The following is a 23720-nucleotide window of genomic DNA, read 5'->3' on the forward strand; positions in this document are numbered from 1 at the left end:
TATATCACCCCAATATACCAATAATTTATATCCAAATATCGCCCCAATAGACCAATAATTTATATCCAGATATCACCCCAATATACCAATAATTTATATCCATATATCACCCCAATATACCAATAATTTATATCCAAATATCGCCCCAATAGACCAATAATTTATATCCAGATATCGCCCCAATATACCAATAATTTATATCCAGATATCACCCCAATATACCAATAATTTATATCCATATATCACCCCAATATACCAATAATTTATATCCAAATATCGCCCCAATATACCAATAATTTATATCCAGATATCGCCCCAATATACCAATAATTTATATCCAAATATCGCCCCAATATACCAATAATTTATAGCCAGATATCGCCCCAATATACCAATAATTTATATCCAAATATCGCCCCAATAGACCAATAATTTATATCCATATATCACCCCAATATACCAATAATTTATAGCCAGATATCGCCCCAATATACCAATAATTTATATCCAGATATCGCCCCAATAGACCAATAATTTATATCCATATATCACCCCAATATACCAATAATTTATATCCAGATATCGCCCCAATATACCAATAATTTATATCCAAATATCGCCCCAATAGACCAATAATTTATATCCAGATATCGCCCCAATATACCAATAATTTATATCCAGATATCACCCCAATATACCAATAATTTATATCCATATATCACCCCAATATACCAATAATTTATATCCAAATATCGCCCCAATATACCAATAATTTATATCCAGATATCGCCCCAATATACCAATAATTTATATCCAAATATCGCCCCAATATACCAATAATTTATAGCCAGATATCGCCCCAATATACCAATAATTTATATCCAGATATCACCCCAATATACCAATAATTTATATCCATATATCACCCCAATAGACCAATAATTTATATCCAAATATCGCCCCAATAGACCAATAATTTATATCCAGATATCGCCCCAATATACCAATAATTTATATCCAGATATCACCCCAATATACCAATAATTTATATCCATATATCACCCCAATATACCAATAATTTATATCCAAATATCGCCCCAATATACCAATAATTTATATCCAAATATCGCCCCAAAATACCAATAATTTATATCCAAATATCGCCCCAATAGACCAATAATTTATATCCATATATCACCCCAATATACCAATAATTTATATCCAGATATCGCCCCAATAGACCAATAATTTATATCCAGATATCGCCCCAATAGACCAATAATTTATATCCAGATATCGCCCCAATATACCAATAATTTATATCCATATGTCACCCCAATATACCAATAATTTATATCCAAATATCACCCCAATATACCAATAATTTATATCCAGATATCGCCCCAATATACCAATAATTTATATCCAGATATCGCCCCAATATACCAATAATTTATATCCAAATATCACCCCAATATACCAATAATTTATATCCATATATCACCCCAATATACCAATAATTTATATCCAAATATCACCCCAATATACCAATAATTTATATCCATATATCACCCCAATAGACCAATAATTTATATCCAGATATCGCCCCAATAGACCAATAATTTATATCCAGATATCGCCCCAATATACCAATAATTTATATCCATATGTCACCCCAATATACCAATAATTTATATCCAAATATCACCCCAATATACCAATAATTTATATCCAGATATCGCCCCAATATACCAATAATTTATATCCATATGTCACCCCAATATACCAATAATTTATATCCAAATATCACCCCAATATACCAATAATTTATATCCATATATCACCCCAATATACCAATAATTTATATCCAAATATCGCCCCAATATACCAATAATTTATATCCAGATATCGCCCCAATATACCAATAATTGATATCCAAATATCGCCCCAATATACCAATAATTTATAGCCAGATATCGCCCCAATATACCAATAATTTATATCCAAATATCGCCCCAATAGACCAATAATTTATATCCATATATCACCCCAATATACCAATAATTTATATCCAGATATCGCCCCAATAGACCAATAATTTATATCCAGATATCGCCCCAATAGACCAATAATTTATATCCAGATATCGCCCCAATATACCAATAATTTATATCCAGATATCACCCCAATATACCAATAATTTATATCCAGATATCGCCCCAATATACCAATAATTTATATCCAAATATCGCCCCAATATACCAATAATTTATATCCAGATATCACCCCAATATACCAATAATTTATATCCATATATCGCCCCAATATACCAATAATTTATATCCATATATCGCCCCAATATACCAATAATTTATATCCAGATATCACCCCAATATACCAATAATTTATATCCAAATATCGCCCCAATATACCAATAATTTATATCCATATGTCACCCCAATATACCAATAATTTATATCCAAATATCGCCCCAATATACCAATAATTTATATCCAGATATCACCCCAATATACCAATAATTTATATCCAGATATCACCCCAATATACCAATAATTTATATCCATATATCACCCCAATATACCAATAATTTATATCCAAATATCACCCCAATATACCAATAATTTATATCCAGATATCGCCCCAATATACCAATAATTTATATCCATATATCGCCCCAATATACCAATAATTTATATCCAGATATCACCCCAATATACCAATAAGTTTAATCCAGATATCGCCCCAATATACCAATAATTTATATCCAAATATCGCCCCAATATACCAATAATTTATATCCATATATGGCCCCAATATACCAATAATTTATATCCAGATATCACCCCAATATACCAATAATTTATATCCAGATATCGCCCCAATATACCAATAATTTATATCCATATATCGCCCCAATATACCAATAATTTGTATCCAGATATCGCCCCAATATTCCAATAATTTATATCCATATATGGCCCCAATATACCAATAATTTATATCCAGATATCACCCCAATATACCAATAATTTATATCCAGATATCACCCCAATATACCAATAATTTATATCCATATATCGCCCCAATATACCAGTAATTTGTATATGAAACGTCGCCCCAATATACCAGAAATTTGCATTTAATATGTCGCCCTGACCAGTAACGTGCATCCAGTCATCGTCCCTTATGCACAACCATGAACAAATCTTAGAAGCGTCCAATGTTTTAATTCTGTGACAACATTTCTACAACAAATACTATTGTCCAGCCATAATGACCCTGCAATGAGTCCCACATAGAACATACAGTGGGTACGGAAAATATTCAGACCCCTTTAAATTTTTCACTCTTTGTTTCATTGCAGCCATTTGGTAAATTCAAGAAAGTTCTTTTTTTTTTCTCATTAATATACACTCTGCACCCCATCTTGACTGAAAAAAACAGAAATGTTGAAATTTTTGCAAATTTATTACAAAAGACAAACTGAAATATCACATGGTCATAAGCCTTCAGCCCCTTTTCTCAGACACTCATATTTAAGTCAGATGCTGCCCATTTCCTTGTGATCCTCACTGAGATGGTTCTGGGACACCCCAGGTTCCTGGACGTTACAGCGGCATTGCTTTCCTCACACTCCGCACCAGAAGGGGGAGCTCTGGTCCAGCTTGTGAGTGGCTCCCCTATATATATATTCTGATCTGGAGGGAAAGTGAGGGCAGTGAGTTCCTGTCAGAGACAGAGGAGAAGGAAGCAGAGGGGCCGTGCAGCCATGAGAAAATGCTGCAGCTCCTAGAAAGAAAGAGAGAAGGAGAAAGCCGAACAATTTGTAGAGAGCCAGTAGGAGCAGTGACGCACAGGAGAGTGAGAACTGTGGAGGCCAGCTGCGACTGGGCTACCTCCCTACAGGGCGCAGACACCGGTAGCCGGAAGGCCGAGGCTGTGAGGGACTCCACGGCTCACAGCAGAAACCGACAGGACAGCTGGATTACAAGTCACCTGTCCGCCCGGACACCTGGAGACACAGTGGCGCATAAAGCCCGGGTCGTGACAGAGACCCTATAAAATGGCTCGAGACACCTGTCACACGGGTTAGTGTCCTACCTACAAAGAGGACAGAGAGAACAGTGAGGACCTTGACAGAAGCCTAGGGCAGCAAGGAACTACACCACAGCGCTAGAGGGAAGGCTTCGAACTCCACCTGGTAAATGGGACTCCCAACTCGCTTCCAAGCCGTCCGGACGCTACCTGTTCCTGTGATCTGGTGCCCCGGACAGTGGCTGCCTGAATTCATCAGTAAACCAGGTAAAGAGACTGCAAACCTGTGTCTTCCTCTTCTTACTACACTACCCAGCATCTTCATCCATACACCGGGAGCCCTGGGGACCCAGCTTCACCTGTGGGAAGCCATACCATCTTAGCTGCCATAACATCACCACAGAGGACCCCTTTTAGCAGCGATGGTCATCACTGACCAAGAACCACAGGTGGCTTCACAAACATAAACTTTATTCAAAACCCCTTGAAAGACTTTTCCCTTAACGTGGGCACCCAGGGAAACGGACCGGGTCGCCGCTGCCATGACACATCCCTTTAAGTACCGGACCCGGTACCGAGTACTCCATGGTCCTGGCGGGCGACTTAGTTCTACTCCTTCATTGGAGTCCAGCTGTGTTTAATTAAACTGATAGGACTTGATTTGGAAAGGCGCACACCTGTCTATATAAGACCTCACAGCTCACAGTGCATGTCAGACCAAATGAGAGTCATGAGGTCAAAGGAACTGGCCAAGGAGCTCAGAGACAGAATTGTGGCAAGGCACAGATCTGGCCAAGGTTAGAACAGAATTTCTGCAGTACTCAAGGTTCATAAGAGCACAGTGGTCTCCATAATCCTTAAATAGAAGAAGTTTGGGACCACCAGAAGTCTTCCTAGTCCTTGCCAGGCAGCCAAACTGAGCAATCGTGGGAGAAGAGCCTTGGTGAGAGAGGTAAAGAAGAACCCCAAGATCACTGTGGCTGAGCCCAGAGATGGAGAAGGGAGAAAGTTCCACAAAGTCAACTATCACTGCAGCCTCCACCAGTCGGGCCTTTATGTCAGAGTGGCCTGACGGAAGCCTCTCCTCAGTGCAAGACATATGAAAGCCCACATAGAGTTTGCTAAAAAAAACACATGAAGGAGTCCTAGACTATGGGAAATAAGATTCTCTGGTCTGATGAGACGATGATAGACCTTTTTGGTGATAATTCTAAGCGGTATGTGTGGAGAAAACCAGACACTGCTCATCACCTGCCCAATACAATCCCAACAGTGAAACATGGTGGTGGCAGCATTATGCTATGGGGTGTTTTTCAGTTGTAGGGACAGGATGACTGGTTGTCATTGAAGGAAACATGAATGCGGCCAAGTGCAGAGATATCCTAGATGAAGACCTCTTCCAGAGTGCTCTGGACCTCAGACTTGGCCAGAGGTTCACCTTCCAGCAACACAATGACCCTAAGCACACAGCTAAAATAACAAAGGAGCGGCTTCAGAACAACTCTGTGACCATTCCTGACCGGCCCAGCCAGAGCCCTGACCTAAACCCAACTGAGCATCTCTGGAGAGACCTGAAAATGGCGTCCACCAACGTTCACCATCCAACCTGACGGAACTGGAGAGGATCTGCAGGGAAGAATGGTCGAGGATCCCCAAATCCAGGGGTGAAAAACTTGTTGCATCTTTCCCAAGAAGACTCATGGCTGTACTAGATCAAAAGGTGCTTCTACCCAATACTGAGCAAAGGGTCTGAAGACTTATGACCATGGGATATTTCAGTTTTACTTTTTTAATAAATTTGCAAAAAATTCTACATTTCTGTTTTTTTTTTTCAGTTAAGACGGGGTGCAGTGTACATTAATGAGAAAAAATGAACTTTTTTGAATTTACCAAATGGCTGCAATGAAACAAAGAGTGAAAAATGTAAAGGGGAAGAAAGAAAGAAAGAAAGAAAGAAAGAAAGAAAGAAAGAAAGAAAGAAAGAAAGAAAGAAAGAAAGAAAGAAAGAAAGAAAGAAAGAAAGAAAGAAAGAAAGAAAGAAAGAAAGAAAGAAAGAAAGAAAGAAAGAAAGAAAGAAAGAAAGAAAGAAAGAAAGAGAAAGAAGAGTTTACAAGTCTCAATGAAGCGTTGCCCCCCGTGCTCGTCTCTCCGCCTCAGTCCGGGGGCAGTTTCTGGTTTTGCATAGCGGTTGCTAAAAATATGGAGCCTAAAGGTAAAGCAAATAATTGCTCCAAGGAAACTTGAGGAAATCTGAAGGAGCTAAAAATAAACCCGGAATAAATAACAAGAGAAGGGGCATCGCCTGCATTTACTGCAATTAAGGCGTCTGTCAGACTCTGGGGGTCACGAGTAAAAAAAAAAAAAATGTCTTTTGATGAGGAATTTTCTTAGTATTTTTTCTCTTGGTGTCACTTTGTATCACCATCACGAGACTATATAAAATCTTCATTGCGGGTTCTGTGCTCAGTCTCTAATCCCAGTGTAAAGCGATGGGTTTGGGGGGTTTTGAGCTTTTTGTTTGGAAATACCAAAAACTAAAGCAATCATCACATTTCTAAAAAAAATATATATATATTTGTTGAAGGTATACAGGTCCTTCTCAAAAAATTAGCATATAGTGTTAAATTTCATTATTTACCATAATGTAATGATTACAATTAAACTTTCATATATTATAGATTCATTATCCACCAACTGAAATTTGTCGGGTCTTTTATTGTTTTAATACTGATGATTTTGGCATACAACTCCTGATAACCCAAATAACCTGTCTCAATAAATTAGCATATCAAGAAAAGGTTCTCTAAACGACCTATTACCCTAATCTTCTGAATCAACTAATTAACTCTAAACACATGCAAAAGATACCTGAGGCTTTTATAAACACCCTGCCTGGTTCATTACTCAAAACCCCCATCATGGGTAAGACTAGCGACCTGACAGATGTCAAGAAGGCCATCATTGACACCCTCAAGCAAGAGGGTAAGACCCAGAAAGAAATTTCTCAACAAATAGGCTGTTCCCAGAGTGCTGTATCAAGGCACCTCAATGGTAAGTCTGTTGGAAGGAAACAATGTGGCAGAAAACGCTGTACAACGAGAAGAGGAGACCGGACCCTGAGGAAGATTGTGGAGAAGGACCGATTCCAGACCTTGGGGAACCTGAGGAAGCAGTGGACTGAGTCTGGTGTGGAAACATCCAGAGCCACCGTGCACAGGCGTGTGCAGGAAATGGGCTACAGGTGCCGCATTCCCCAGGTAAAGCCACTTTTGAACCATAAACAGCGGCAGAGGCGCCTGACCTGGGCTACAGAGAAGCAGCACTGGACTGTTGCTAAGTGGTCCCAAGTACTTTTTTCTGATGAAAGCAAATTTTGCATGTCATTCGGAAATCAAGGTGCCAGAGTCTGGAGGAAGACTGGGGAGAAGGAAATGCCAAAATGCCTGAAGTCCAGTGTCAAGTACCCACAGTCAGTGATGGTGTGGGGTGCCATGTCAGCTGCTGGTGTTGGTCCACTGTGTTTCATCAAGGGCAGGGTCAATGCAGCTAGCTATCAGGAGATTTTGGAGCACTTCATGCTTCCATCGGCTGAAATGCTTTATGGAGATGAAGATTTCATTTTTCAGCACGACCTGGCACCTGCTCACAGTACCAAAACCACTGGTAAATGGTTTACTGACCATGGTATTACTGTGCTCAATTGGCCTGCCAACTCTCCTGACCTGAACCCCATAGAGAATCTGTGGGATATTGTGAAGAGAAAGTTGAGAGATGCAAGACCCAACACTCTGGATGAGCTTAAGGCCGCTATTGAAGCATCCTGGGCCTCCAAAACATCTCAGCAGTGTCACAGGCTGATTGCCTCCATGCCACGCCGCATTGAAGCAGTCATTTCTGCCAAAGGATTCCCGACCAAGTATTGAGTGCATAACTGAACATTATTATTTGATGGTTTTTTTGTTTGTTATTAAAAAACACTTTTATTTGATTGGATGGGTGAAATATGCTAATTTATTGAGACAGGTTTTTTGGGTTATCAGGAGTTGTATGCCAAAATCATCAGTATTAAAACAATAAAAGACCTGACAAATTTCAGTTGGTGGATAATGAATCTATAATATATGAAAGTTTAATTGTAATCATTACATTATGGTAAATAATGAAATTTAACACTATATGCTAATTTTTTGAGAAGGACCTGTATATGAAGAGGAAACTGGCTGGGGCACAGCTATAATGGGGGCAGGGGCCACAGTCACACATGGGCCCCCAGAGCCTAGATGGGCCCCTAAAGCCCCTTCGGCCCCTATGGGTAGATCAGCACTATTGATAGTTGGGGGTTTGTTGGTGATTTTGCTATAATCCTCCAGTTCCACCACTTTAAATATGGAGAAAGCCTTTTTTTTTTTTTTTTTTTTTTTTTTAATAATGGCCATTTCTCAGTTGGGGGGGGGGGATAACTTAAAAATATTCCAATAATGCCAAAATTTTAACAAGAAAAAAAAAAACTACCATCCAGCCCACGTCAGGCTCAATGATTGTGAAATTGAAATTCAGGTTTGTTACAATGTATACATTTTTGTAATTTTTTTTCCTGCTCCAATTTTTTTTTTAACCTAAACCTCATTCATGTATGGTGGGACACAACAAAAATGGGGGGAAAAAAAAAATATTTATTTATTTATTTTCAATAAATGTTGACTTTTTTTTTTACTTTTCCATTTTTATTATTTTTTTTCTCTTTTTTTTTATACTAAATGGCGAAAGTAATGACAATGGGTAACGTGTGATCCCCTCCTCCGCCCGCACACTCTCCTGCATTACCGGCCATGATTCCGCCATTGGACTATGTCAGTTGACGACACATTTCTCCATTGTGCAGAACCTTCGGTTACCGTCGGCGTCTCTAATCATGGCGTTCCCCCTATCATGTGCTGCGCCCACAATAGACCCGTGCGGGGCCACTGACGCCTGCCTGTCTGTTACGTGGCCATGCACCAGGTATAGGTGCCGTGTCCTGTGCACCGTCGCTAACAAACTCCGCACTACACCCTTACTCATGTTCCACAGACGGACTAATAACAGGGTGATATGATCCGTCGCTGGTAATTACAGCTCTCCAGGCTCCTATATTGGAGAGGAGAGGTAGAAGGAAGCAGGGGAGACATGCTGGGACTTGTAGTCCAGCAGCCGAAATAGATGTTGATGACATAAATATCATAAATATAATATAATAGATACAAAAAAAAACAGATGTAGCAGAGCTGAGTTTGTCATTTGGCAGAGCTCATGGTGATACCATCATCGTAGCCCCATTTTCCACATACGGGGGGATTAGAATTAAGTGAATAAAGTTGACAGATATCCACATAGGCCTTAAATAAAATGATAGCAGCACGGTGGATCAGTGGTTAGCACCGCACGGTGGCTCAGTGGTTAGCACCGCACGGTGGCTCAGTGGTTAGCACCGCACGGTGGATCAGTGGTTAGCACCGCACGGTGGCTCAGTGGTTAGCACCGCACGGTGGCTCAGTGGTTAGCACCGCACGGTGGCTCAGTGGTTAGCACCGCACGGTGGATCAGTGGTTAGCACCGCACGGTGGATCAGTGGTTAGCACCGCACGGTGGATCAGTGGTTAGCACCGCACGGTGGATCAGTGGTTAGCACTGTATGGTGGATCAGTGGTTAGCACCGTACAGTGGATCAGTGGTTAGCACCGCATGGTGGATCAGTGGTTAGCACCGTACAGTGGATCACTGGTTAGCACCGCACGGTGGATCAGTGGTTAGCACCGCACGGTGGATCAGTGGTTAGCACCGCACGGTGGATCAGTGGTTAGCACCGCACGGTGGATCAGTGGTTAGCACTGTATGGTGGATCAGTGGTTAGCACCGCATGGTGGATCAGTGGTTAGCACCGCATGGTGGATCAGTGGTTAGCACCGTACAGTGGATCACTGGTTAGCACCGCACGGTGGATCAGTGGTTAGCACCGTACAGTGGATCACTGGTTAGCACCGCACGGTGGATCAGTGGTTAGCACTGTATGGTGGATCAGTGGTTAGCACTGTATGGTGGATCAGTGGTTAGCACCGTACAGTGGATCAGTAGTTAGCACTGTATGGTGGATCAGTGGTTAGCACCGCATGGTGGATCAGTGGTTAGCACCGCATGGTGGATCAGTGGTTAGCACCGTACAGTGGATCACTGGTTAGCACCGCACGGTGGATCAGTGGTTAGCACCGTACAGTGGATCACTGGTTAGCACCGCACGGTGGATCAGTGGTTAGCACTGTATGGTGGATCAGTGGTTAGCACCGTACAGTGGATCAGTGGTTAGCACCGCACGGTGGATCAGTGGTTAGCACCGTACAGTGGATCAGTGGTTAGCACCGCACGGTGGATCAGTGGTTAGCACCGCACGGTGGATCAGTGGTTAGCACCGTACAGTGGATCAGTGGTTAGCACCGCACGGTGGATCAGTGGTTAGCAGCACCATACAGTGGCTCAGTGGTTAGTACTATAGCCTTAGAGCGCTGGGGTCCTGGGTTTAAACCCCACCAAGGACAACAGCAGCTAGGAGTCTGTATGTTCTCCCCGTGTTTGCGTGGATTTCCTCCAAAAACATTCTGATAGGAAATTAGATTGTGAGCCCCAATGGGGACAGGGATGATGACTGTAAAGCGCTGCGGGATTAATGGTTATAGATATCCTAAGGTTAGATTAAGAGACGGCCCCTGAGTAGGGGAACCCTGTCCCACACAGTTCTGTAAACCAGGACCCAAGTGGATGAGGAGGTCAATAAGCAGAGAGAAGTTCTACTTATGGGACAACCAAATCTTTGGACATTTAAAGCCTTTTTTTGACTGTGCCTATGTGCATGACACCACTGGGGCAGAGAGGGGTAGAGAAATAGAGAGGGGAGAAAGTAGACAGTGGGAGAGAGAGTGTGAGCAAGAGAGTGGGGGAGGGGGAAAGGGTAGAGAGAGAGGAAGGGTAGAGAGAGAAATAGAGAGGGGAGAAAGTAGACAGAGGGAGAGAGAGTGTGAGCAAGAGAGTGGGGGAGGGGGAAAGGGTCAAGAGTGGGGGAGGGTGGAGAGAGAGTAATAGAAAGAGACGGGGAGAAAGTAGACAGTGGGAGAGCAAAAGAGTGAGAGCGATAGGGGGAGGAGAAAAGGGTAGAGAGAGGGATAGAGAGACAGAGGGGGAGGGGTGAGAATAAGAGAAAGAAAGAGGGAGGGGAGGAAGTAGACAGAGAGAAAGGGGTAGATAAAGAAAGAGGGGTAGAGAGAGTGGGAGAGGGTTAGAGAGAGATGGGAGGCGTAGATAGATTGAGAGAGATAGGGACAGTAGAGAGAGAGAGGGGGAGTGGAGAGGATAGAGAGGGAGAGAGAGGGAGAGAGAGGGGTAGAGGGTAAAGAGATTGAGGGGTAGAGAGAGTGAGAGAAAGGGGAGAGAGGGTAGAGGGAGGAGATAGAGAGGGGTAGAGAGAGTGAGAGAGGGGAGAGAGGGTAGGGAGAGGGAGGAGGAGATAGAGAGGGTAGAGAGAGTGAGAGAGAGAAGGGGAAGGGGAGAGTTAAGAGAGGGTGGAGAGAGGGAATAGTAGAAAGAGAGAAAGAGTGAGGAGAGGGGAAAACAGTAGAGAAAGGGAGAGAGACGGTGGAGAGTGAGACAGAGGGGGAGAAAGAGTAGATAGAGGCAGAGAGGGTAGAGAGATAGAGGGGTACAGAGAGTGGGAGAGGGATAGAGAGAGAGATGGGAGGTGTAGAGAGAGTGAGAGAAGGAGAGTAGAGAGAGAGAAGGTGGAGAGAGCGGGAGAGGAGAGGGTAGAGAGACAGAGGGATCAAGAGAGTGAGATAGAGGGTGAGAGGATAGAGAGAGGGAGGATGAGATGGGGTAGAGAGAGTGAGAGAGAGAAAGGAAGGGGGAGAGTAGAGAGAGTATAGAAGGGAAAACAGTAGAGAAAGGGGGAGAGAGGGTGGAGATAGAGGGGGAGAAAGAGTAGAGAAAGGGAGAGAGAGGGAAAGAGGTGGGGAGAGAGTCGGAGAGCGAGAGGTGGGGGTAGAGAGAGAAAGATGGAGAAGGAGAAGATGGAGGGGGGAATTATATTGAGAAGGGGTGGGGAGATAGAGTGAGTGAGAGAGGGGGAAAGAGAGAGGTGGAGGGGGAAATAAATGGGGAGAGTGGGGAGGGAGAGGTGAGGGGGGCTGCAGGTATTAGTGGGATCTGACTTCTCGGACCCTCACTGGACTTTCCGCTGTTACACTGAGACACAAAGAAATGAGAGCAATTCCCTGGGTAGCGCCTGGGTAGCGCGGGGGCTGGGGGTCCTGTCTGCAGCTGAACCCCAGGAAACATTAAGGCTACTTTCACACATCTGGTTTTTGCTGTCAGGCTAAATCCGGCTAAATTTCCAAAAACCGGATCCGGCGAATGTTGCCGCCGGATCCAATTTTTTTCCCATAGACTTGCATTAGTGCCGGAATGCGCCGGATGACACTGCGTTTCGTCCGGTTTTCGCCGGATCCGTCAAATCTGTTGTTTCCGGTTTCTGGAAAAAACGTCCATAGCAACGTTTTTTGTCTCTGGCAAAAAAGCCGGAAGCGCCAGATCTGGCGCTTCCGGCTGTTTGCTAGAATGGAAGCCTATGGGAGCCGGAAGGTGCCGGATCCAGAAAATGACCGATTCCGGCGCTGGTTTCCGTTTTTTAAACTAAGCATGCACCTAAATTTTTTTTATCCAATAATCTAGATATGCTAGCCGAATCCGTTGAAAAAATGGATCCCTCGCATCAGTTTTTCACAATCTGCGCCGGATCCGGTTTTTCCAACATTCGCCGGATTGTGCCTGATGCAAAAAACCTGATGTGTGAAAGTAGAAGGCCTTCACCAACAGGGAAGAGGGAGGAGGAGGACCTGTGTAATAATGCGGAGACTCACAAATCAAAAGAAATAACATGTCTTCTATGGTAGAGGCTACTAGAGGGGCGCAGGGCTGTGGGGGGCTGCTCCTACATTTTGCCCCGTTTTCCTTCTGGATGCTGAGATTTCCCAAAATAACCCCTTCTGGTGCAGGGAGCATGTGTGTACGAGGTGCCCCAGACACACGCTGAGTCAGGCCCCAAATCACCGTCCCCCCACACCCTGCACTGCCCCAGGGCTACAGAGCGGAGGGGACGGGGGGCACAATGCCGACAGGTATCAGCCATGGACACAGGTCACACAAGATGCTGATGGAACAGAAACATCGTCCTCCAAGGCCCCAGCAGCACAAACAGCCGGCACCGGGATATAGCGGACACAGGCATAGAGGAACGGGCAGAAAACCTAAGGCTGCGGTCACACGATCAGTATTGGGTCAGTATTTTACATCAGTACCTGTAATCCAAAACAGGGAGTGGAACAATCACAGGAAAAGTATAATAGAAACATATGCACCACTTCTGTATTATCACCCATTCCTGGTTTTAGCTTACAAATACTGATGTAAATTAAAATACTGACCAAATACTGAAAATGTGAAGATGGCCTAATATGTGTTATTATGTGGCCTGTAATATAAAGAAATAACAATATTAATGGATGGATGGATGGATGGATAGATGGATGGATGGATGGATGGATGGATAATAGATGATAGATAGATAGATAGATAGATAGATAGATAGATAGATAGATAGATAGATAATAGATTATAGATAGATATATAGATGGATGGATGGATGGATAGATGGATGGATGGATGGATGGATGGATAATAGATAGATATTAGCTATGAGGTCCTCAGTATTATGCTGCTCCCTGTCCTCAGGTTATCTGACCCCACAGCCCCCCACCTGCCTCATCAGCTTATGCCCCAAGCGCTCCTGAATGATAATAGTCTATGGAGGGTCCACTCCTAAGGAATCCACCCTCACAGCGGGGGAAAAACACCAGACAAGCCCCGGACAATGGGTCCTATTCATGGTCACCCGTCAGCTCCCGGGGATGAGCAGTAATTACCCCGGGAGGGAAGAGGCTGGGGTGGGGGCCCTGACCCTCCGGCCATAGGACGCAGCCACCAGCCCCGCGCTCCATTCTGCAGCCACCAAAGAGTAATCCCAGGCTGCAGGTATCGGGGCTGTACAGGGGTCTAGGTGTGGTCCCTGCACCTCTGGGAGATCTTAAGAAGACAAAATACAGACAAAGAGACAAACAATAAATATTTACAACAAAACTGCTCTTCATTCAGTCAAGACAGAGTCATTAACTGCAGCCAATCAGCGCCGAGAGCGCATCCCCCGCATTACCGCCGCAGTGTGCACACGGGGCAGAGCGGGACGGGGAGGCAACGTTATCCTTTGCCATGAGAAATAGATAGAAAGATAGATAATAGATAATAGATAATAGACAGATAGATAATAGATACATAGATACATAGATAATAGATAATAGATAGATAGATAGATAGATAGATAATAGATAGAAAGATAGATAGATAGATAGATAGATAGATAGATAGATAGATAGATAATAGATAGATAGATAGATAGATAGATAGATAGATAGATAATAGATAGATAGAAAGATAGATAGATAGATAGACAGATAGATAATAGATACATAGATAATAGATAATAAATAGATAGATAGATAGATAGATAGATAGATAGATAGATAGATAGATAGATAGATAGAAAGATAATAGACAGATAGATAATAGATACATAGATAATAGATAATAAATAGATAGATAGATAGATAATAGATACATAGATAATAAATAGATAGAAAGATAGATAGATAGATAGATAGATAGATAGATAATAGATAGATAGAAAGATAGATAGATAGATAGATAATAGACAGATAGATAATAGATACATAGATACATAGATAATAGATAATAAATAGATAGATAGATAATAGACAGATAGATAATAGATACATAGATAATAGATAATAAATAGATAGATAGATAGAAAGATAGAAAGATAGATAAATAGATAGATAATAGATGATAGATAGATAATAGATAGATCGATAGATAGATAGACAGATAGATAATATAGATAATAGATACTAGACAGATAGATAATAGATAGATAGATAGATAGATAGATAGATAGATAGATAGATAGATAGATGATAGATAGATGTGTAGTATGTAATAACATCTACCTCCTTATTATTTGATGATATCACTGATGTATATATATATCATTGTAAGCTATTTACTGTTTTAAATTATATATATATATCAAGAGATATAATGGAATCTAATCTATTAGACATATATAGATGGATATATAGATGTTTTGATAGATAAATATGGGATGAATACATAGAGGTAGGAAGATAGATGACAGATAAATAGATAATGGATAAATGATAGATAGATAATATATAGATAGATAATAGATATATAAAGATAATGTATCCCTTTTACTATATCTTGTTTATACTATAGAAAACAAATGAAGCTACAGAGCTATTAGCTGAGTGTATAGCTGCCACATAGAGATACTTCCCAGCCTTCTGTTCTGGATGCATAGATCTGCTCTCCTGTATATACAACGTATCTATAATCCTCCCATATCCTGCCTGACATGTTATAAGCATGATGACCCCTGTAATATTATAATATTACAGCCCCCAGGATTATACGAGGATCTCCCTCCTTGCGATAAATCACTTTCTTAGCATTGATGCTATGTAGCTATTTACACCTGTAGCGATGACTGATGCAAATGCAAATTTAAGGAAAACCCTGCAGGGTAAATGGAGCCTGTGGCCGGCAGAGGATCCTGTGACCTGACCCGGCCACAGGCTGCGGTACCGCGTCATTATCCGCTATGTGTGCACTTATCCGGCGACAATTCTGTACAGGAGACGTCTGTAACCCAAAGATGTCACATTGTTACAGATTCCTTCCTATACAGCAAGCACAGCTCCGATGTATCATAGAAATGCAACAAACAACAACAGAGGAGAAAATACTGATGTATCAATAATAGGAAGAAGATCGTTCATCTGTAATAGGTCTGATAACAGAGAGAGAAGGAAATAGCGAAGAGAGGATGAAGCAAGAAACCAAGATATAATAATGGCTCTCCTTATCTAGAGGACAGAATCCGATGACTTATCCACCTATCTCTACCATATTTATCGTATTTCTTTCTCTGTACAATTTCTCTTTTGTATTAATTGTAATCTATTATCTATTTCTTTCTTCATAGACAATTAGCAGTATATTGTATATATATTTATTATCTACCTATGATCTATCTAGCCATCTATTTATGTATCTATCCATATGTCCCAGATGCATCTGTTTATATCTTTGTATACACATTGTCATTTACTTCTAGATATTTCTGATGATAAATTGAAAGAACCACTCACCAACAAATTGAACAGAAATATAAAAAATGCGCTGAGACCTTCTGAAATTACATTTAAAAGGGAAATGGTCTTTTGGGAAGGTGATTATTCCAAGGAAGATGGGATGGCCAAAACATGTTATATGGGAGAAAGGAAATCTGGGCTGGAAATAGGATGATCAGTGCTGATCCTACGGAGAGGTCACACTATTTTATTACAGAAGTGATTTCATCCATCTGTCCTTTCTGAAATTTGGGCTTTGCACCCCTTTTTCCTTTGTGCTGGTGATGCACTGATATTCCTTTTTTTATTTATCTATCTATCTATCTATCTATCTATCTATCTATCTATCTATCTATCTATCTCATTTTACTTCTCTTTCTTTCTCCCTAGTCATTTATGTTTCTATATTATCATGGTCTACTTATCTATTATGGCAATCTATTTCATATCTATCTATCTATCTATCTATCTATCTATCTATCTATCTATCTATCTATCTATCTATCTATCTATCTATCTATCTATCCATCCATCCATCCATCCATCCATCCATCCATCCATCCATCCATCCATCTATCTATCTATCTATCTATCTATCTATCTATCTATCTATCTATCCATCTCAATAATCACTCTATACATTTACAATACATTTTGTGATTTATTATCTCTATCCCCTTTCTTTATCTATATTATTTTAACCTCAATATCTCCATATTTGCAGCACATTTATATTCATATACAATGTAACAATCCATGTTTTCTTTATATGATCAGTCTCTTTACATACTATATATGTATACATCATATTTCTCTTTAGATACTTCTGTCACCTATTAATTTGATAGTTAATTTTTAGATTCTTGCAGGTAGATATAAAATTGAAATAAGACCTAGATAGAAAGATAGATAGTTAGATAATAGATAGATAGATAGATAGATAGATAGATAGATAGATAGATAGATAGATAGATGATAGATAGATAGATAATAGATTGATTAGATAGATAATAGATTGATTAGATAGATAAATAGATAGATAATAGATGCTAGATAGATAATAGATTGATTAGATAGATAAATAGATAGATAATAGATCGATAGATAATATATAATATATAGATAACAGATAGACCTATGCAGATAAAACGTATAATAATAATAATAATAATTTTATTTATATAGCGCCAACATATTCCGCAGCGCTTTACAAATTATGTGAACTCAAGTGCCTACCTTTCTATACGTGATCCAACAGACCAAACCAGGATGAAATTATGGAAAATATACACCAAACAAATCCCATGGAGCAGAGTGCTGCTGGTGCTGCTGGTGCTGCTGGTGCTGCTGTGTTCCTGGTGCTGAAGCTGTTGCTGGTGCTGCTGGTACTGGTGCTGCTGGTGCTGGTGCTGCTGCTGGAAGTTTGTTGCTGTCTTTGTTCAGTCCATCTTTGGAGCAGAAAGAGAACTAAGCAGCTGGATGTTCCCTATAAATCCTCTTGCAAATAATAAATGGATTAATAATAATAAGGTATGGAGTTCTCTCTTTATATAAAAAAAAAGTGAAACAAACTGCAGCAGTGAGACAAGGCTTGTGATAAGAGGATAATTGAGGCGACACTGGTGTATAATTAGAGGATAATTTATGCTATATCCACTTTTTATTCCACCTCCCAAAATAAACCCAGTCCATAATCATTACACGCAGCAAATTGTTCTCAATTTTCTAGCAGCCATGTGAAGAAAGCAGCGCAGTTAATCACCGCAGATCTCCCTGTATCGCTGATTACAGCTCTAATTGCGCCATTACCACCCCCCCCCCCCCCCATAAAAAAAAAACAACATACCTGTGCGACATATTCTATTTTTATCATTAACAATGCTGACAATTACATAAAATGTGCTGGAATTACAAGGCCCAGAGACCTTCATGGAGGATTCAGGATCTGCTTTCCCTTTTTTTTACAGTAATCAGGATCTGCCAAAACCACTAACCACATGTTCAATTTGCATAGATTTGATGACATTTCTGAGCGTGGATTGCAGCTCCTGAGTGCAGAACTGTCCCTTTAAGGGAGAGATCACTGCCCCCCTCCATCCTGGTCTCTCCACCCTGTGATCTAGATCAATATCGGATCCAAGCCATTAAATGCCCCAAAATAATGCATGGGGGTGAATACATTTGCAAAATGATTTAAAAAAAATAACTGCAAACGTCTCTGATGGCTGATTGTTAATAAGAGGGAGCGTGCAATTGTGAAAAGACAAGAGGCACATCAAATATGGATAATCGAGAGATGCAGATGCATTAATAACCTGGGAGCGGTGTAAACAGTTATCAAAGGGATAAAACGGCGCAAAATCCTTCACGCCCAAAGCATGAAAGACTGCAACGAAAGAGGAACATGGATAAAAAAAAGCTACCAAAGCTGGAAACAATGGGTTAATGGTCAGCTGCATCATTGTAAGGTGCTCCAGGGTGAATGCAGCAGAGAACTTTACAAAGGAGTCAGGGAGGCAGTAGACAAAGGGTTAAGTATGATGATGATGATGATGATGATGGTGATGATGATGAAAGAAATAGATAATAGACAGATAGATGATAAATAGATAATAGATAGATAGATAGATGATAGATGATAGATAGGTAGATAATGGATAGATAATAGATAGATAGATAGATAGATAGATAATAGGTAGATAATAGATAGATAGATAGATAGATAGATAGATAGATAGATAATAGATAGATAGATAATAGATAGATAATAGATAGATAGATAGATAGATAGATAATAGATAGGTAGATAATAGATAGATAATAGATAGATAGATAGATAATAGGTAGATAATAGATAGATAGATAGATAGATAGATAGATAGACAGATAGATAGATAGATAATAGATAGATAGATAGATAGATAGATAATAGATAGATAGATAGATAATAGATTAGATAGATAGATAGATAGATAGATAGATAGATAATAGGTAGATAGAGAGAGATAATAGATGGATAGATAGAGGGATGTGCTATGGCTGCTTTGGACCACAATGCAATGGAAATTACTTCCACCGTAATCTGAAATATATGTAGGTGACTCTGGGATGTATGTAGACTGGAGACTGCAGTATATATTCCCCCACAATGTACAGTACAGTATATATGTGCCCCCATCATGATATAAGAAGATGGAGCAGTCAGCGTTTATAAAAAAAACATATATACATACATCATATTTCTCTTTAGATACTTCTGTCACCTATTAATTTAATAGTTAATTTTTAGATTCTTTCAGGTAGATATAAAATTGAAATAAGACCTAGATAGAAAGATAGATAGTTAGATACTAGATATATAGATAAATAGATAGATAATAGATAGATAGATAGATAGATAATAGATATATAGATAGATAATAGATAGATAGATAATAGATAGATAGATAGATAATAGATAGATAATAGATAGATAGATAGATAGATAATAATAGATAAATAGATAGATAATAGATAGCGCCTTCCCCTGATAAGTATGTGCCCCCTCCTCCTATATAGAGGCTGCTATTTGTGACTCAGTGCTGTACGCTTGTCTCTGCAAAATGCAAAAAGTATACGTCCCCCTATCCCTATATAGGAAGATGCTGCAGCCAGTATATGACTCGGTGCTGTACAGTATGCACGCTCCCCCCAGTATATGACTCGGTGCTGTACAGTATGCACGCTCCCCCCAGTATATGACTCGGTGCTGTACAGTACGCACGCTCCCCCCCAGTGTATGACTCGGTGCTGTACAGTATGCACGCTCCCCCCAGTTTATGACTCGGTGCTGTACAGTATGCACGCTCCCCCCAGTTTATGACTCGGTGCTGTACAGTATGCACGCTCCCCCCAGTTTATGACTCGGTGCTGTACAGTATGCACGCTCCCCCCAGTATATGACTCGGTGCTGTACAGTATGCACGCTCCCCCCAGTATATGACTCGGTGCTGTACAGTATGCACGCTCCCCCCAGTATATGACTCGGTGCTGTACAGTATGCACGCTCCCCCCAGTATATGACTCGATGCTGTACAGTATGCACGCTCCCCCCAGTTTATGACTCGGTGCTGTACAGTATGCACGCTCCCTCCAGTATATGACTCGGTGCTGTACAGTACGCACGCTCCCCCCAGTATATGACTCGATGCTGTACAGTATGCACGCTCCCTCCAGTATATGACTCGGTGCTGTACAGTATGCACGCTCCCCCCCAGTATATGACTCGGTGCTGTACAGTACGCACGCTCCCCCCAGTATATGACTCGATGCTGTACAGTATGCACGCTCCCTCCAGTATATGACTCGATGCTGTACAGTATGCACGCTCCCCCCAGTTTATGACTCGGTGCTGTACAGTATGCACGCTCCCCCTCAGTATATGACTCGGTGCTGTACAGTATGCACGCTCCCCCCAGTATATGACTCGGTGCTGTACAGTATGCACGCTCCCCCCAGTTTATGACTCGGTGCTGTACAGTATGCACGCTCCCCCCAGTTTATGACTCGGTGCTGTACAGTATGCACGCTCCCCCCAGTTTATGACTCGGTGCTCTACAGTATGCACGCTCCCCCCAGTATATGACTCGGTGCTGTACAGTATGCACGCTCCCCCCAGTATATGACTCGGTGCTGTACAGTATGCACGCTCCCCCCAGTTTATGACTCGGTGCTGTACAGTATGCACGCTCCCCCCAGTATATGACTCGGTGCTGTACAGTATGCACGCTCCCTGCCTGTGTGTGACTCGGTGCTGTGCAGTATGCACGCTCCCCCCAGTATATGACTCGGTGCTGTACAGTACGCACGCTCCCCCTCAGTATATGACTCGGTGCTGTACAGTATGCACGCTCCCCCCAGTATATGACTCGATGCTGTACAGTATGCACGCTCCCCCTCAGTATATGACTCGGTGCTGTACAGTATGCACGCTCCCCCCAGTATATGACTCGGTGCTGTACAGTATGCACGCTCCCCCCAGTTTATGACTCGGTGCTGTACAGTATGCACGCTCCCCCCAGTATATGACTCGGTGCTGTACAGTATGCACGCTCCCCCCAGTATATGACTCGGTGCTGTACAGTATGCACGCTCCCCCCAGTATATGACTCGGTGCTGTACAGTATGCACGCTCCCTCCAGTATATGACTCGGTGCTGTACAGTATGCACGCTCCCTGCCTGTGTGTGACTCGGTGCTGTGCAACCCTCCTGCAGGATGTGTGAGGGGAGCCGAGGCTCAGTAAAGTGGGCTCAGGCTCGGTAAGGTGGGCTCAGGCTCAGTAAGGTGGGCTCAGGCTCGGTAAGGTGGGCTCAGGCTCGGTGAGGTGGGCTCAGGCTCGGTAAGGTGGGCTCAGGCTCGGTAAGGTGGGCTCAGGCTCGGTGAGGTGGGCTCAGGCTCGGTGAGGTGGGCTCAGGCTCGGTAAGGTGGGCTCAGGCTCGGTGAGGTGGGCTCAGGCTCGGTGAGGTGGGCTCAGGCTCGGTGAGGTGGGCTCAGGCTCGGTAAGGTGGGCTCAGGCTCGGTAAGGTGGGCTCAGGCTCGGTAAGGTGGGCTCAGGCTCGGTGAGGTGGGCTCAGGCTCGGTGAGGTGGGCTCAGGCTCGGTAAGGTGGGCTCAGGCTCCGTAAGGTGGGCTCAGGCTCGGTAAGGTGGGCACAGGCTCGGTAAGGTGGGCTCAGGCTCGGTAAGGTGGGCTCAGGCTCGGTGAGGTGGGCTCAGGCTCGGTAAGGTGGGCTCAGGCTCGGTAAGGTGGGTTCAGGCTCGGTGAGGTGGGCTCAGGCTCGGTGAGGTGGGCTCAGGCTCGGTAAGGTGGGCTCAGGCTCAGTAAGGTGGGCTCAGGCTCGGTAAGGTGGGCTCAGGCTCGGTAAGGTGGGCTCAGGCTCGGTGAGGTGGGCTCAGGCTCGGTGAGGTGGGCTCAGGCTCGGTAAGGTGGGCTCAGGCTCAGTAAGGTGGGCTCAGGCTCGGTAAGGTGGGCTCAGGCTCGGTTAGGTGGGCTCAGGCTCGGTGAGGTGGGCTCAGGCTCGGTAAGGTGGGCTCAGGCTCGGTAAGGTGGGCTCAGGCTCGGTGAGGTGGGCTCAGGCTCGGTAAGGTGGGCTCAGGCTCGGTAAGGTGGGCTCAGGCTCGGTAAGGTGGGCTCAGGCTCGGTAAGGTGAGCTCAGGCTCGGTAAGGTGGGCTCAGGCTCGGTGAGGTGGGCTCAGGCTCGGTAAGGTGGGCTCAGGCTCGGTAAGGTGGGCTCAGGCTCGGTGAGGTGGGCTCAGGCTCGGTAAGGTGGTCTCAGGCTCGGTAAGGTGGGCTCAGGCTCGGTGAGGTGGGCTCAGGCTCGATAAGGTGGGCTCAGGCTCGGTAAGGTGGGCTCAGGCTCGGTGAGGTGGGCTCAGGCTCGGTAAGGTGGTCTCAGGCTCGGTAAGGTGGTCTCAGGCTCGGTAAGGTGGACTCAGGCTCGGTAAGGTGGGCTCAGGCTCGGTGAGGTGGGCTCAGGCTCGGTGAGGTGGGCTCAGGCTCGGTAAGGTGGGCTCAGGCTCGGTAAGGTGGGCTCAGGCTCGGTAAGGTGGGCTCAGGCTCGGTGAGGTGGGCTCAGGCTCGGTAAGGTGGGCTCAGGCTCGGTAAGGTGGGCTCAGGCTCGGTGAGGTGGGCTCAGGCTCGGTGAGGTGGGCTCAGGCTCGGTAAGGTGGGCTCAGGCTCGGTGAGGTGGGCTCAGGCTCGGTAAGGTGGGCTCAGGCTCGGTAAGGTGAGCTCAGGCTCGGTAAGGTGGGCTCAGGCTCGGTGAGGTGGGCTCAGGCTCGGTAAGGTGGGCTCAGGCTCGGTAAGGTGGGCTCAGGCTCGGTGGGGTGGGCTCAGGCTCGGTAAGGTGGGCTCAGGCTCGGTGAGGTGGGCTCAGGCTCGGTAAGGTGGGCTCAGGCTCGGTAAGGTGGGCTCAGGCTCGGTAAGGTGGGCTCAGGCTCGGTAAGGTGGGCTCAGGCTCGGTGAGGTGGGCTCAGGCTCGGTAAGGTGGGCTCAGGCTCGGTGAGGTGGGCTCAGGCTCGGTAAGGTGGGCTCAGGCTCGGTAAGGTGGGCTCAGGCTCGGTAAGGTGGGCTCAGGCTCGGTAAGGTGGGCTCAGGCTCGGTGAGGTGGGCTCAGGCTCGGTGAGGTGGGCTCAGGTTCGGTGAGGTGGGCCCAGGCTCGGTGAGGTGGGCTCAGGCTCGGTGAGGTGGGCTCAGGCTCGGTAGGGTGGGCTCAGGCTCGGTTGGGTGGGCTCAGGCTCGGTGAGGTGGGCTCAGGCTCG

The 23720-nt window shown here is 43.7% G+C and overlaps 1 long non-coding RNA gene across 1 annotated transcript in view; it reads right to left on the reverse strand.

Annotated features, from left to right (window-relative positions):
• The window catches only part of LOC138641735 (uncharacterized), a 96600-nt gene that overhangs the window by 62258 nt on the left and 10622 nt on the right, over positions 1 to 23720 (reverse strand). Inside the window, exon 2 of the long non-coding RNA XR_011313939.1 lies at positions 17658 to 17918. This is a non-coding gene — a long non-coding RNA (uncharacterized lncRNA). The remainder of the gene's footprint in view (positions 1 to 17657; positions 17919 to 23720) is intronic.

The sequence above is a fragment of the Ranitomeya imitator genome, chromosome 6, assembly GCF_032444005.1.
Source record: "Ranitomeya imitator isolate aRanImi1 chromosome 6, aRanImi1.pri, whole genome shotgun sequence".
Lineage (NCBI taxonomy): Eukaryota > Metazoa > Chordata > Amphibia > Anura > Dendrobatidae > Ranitomeya > Ranitomeya imitator.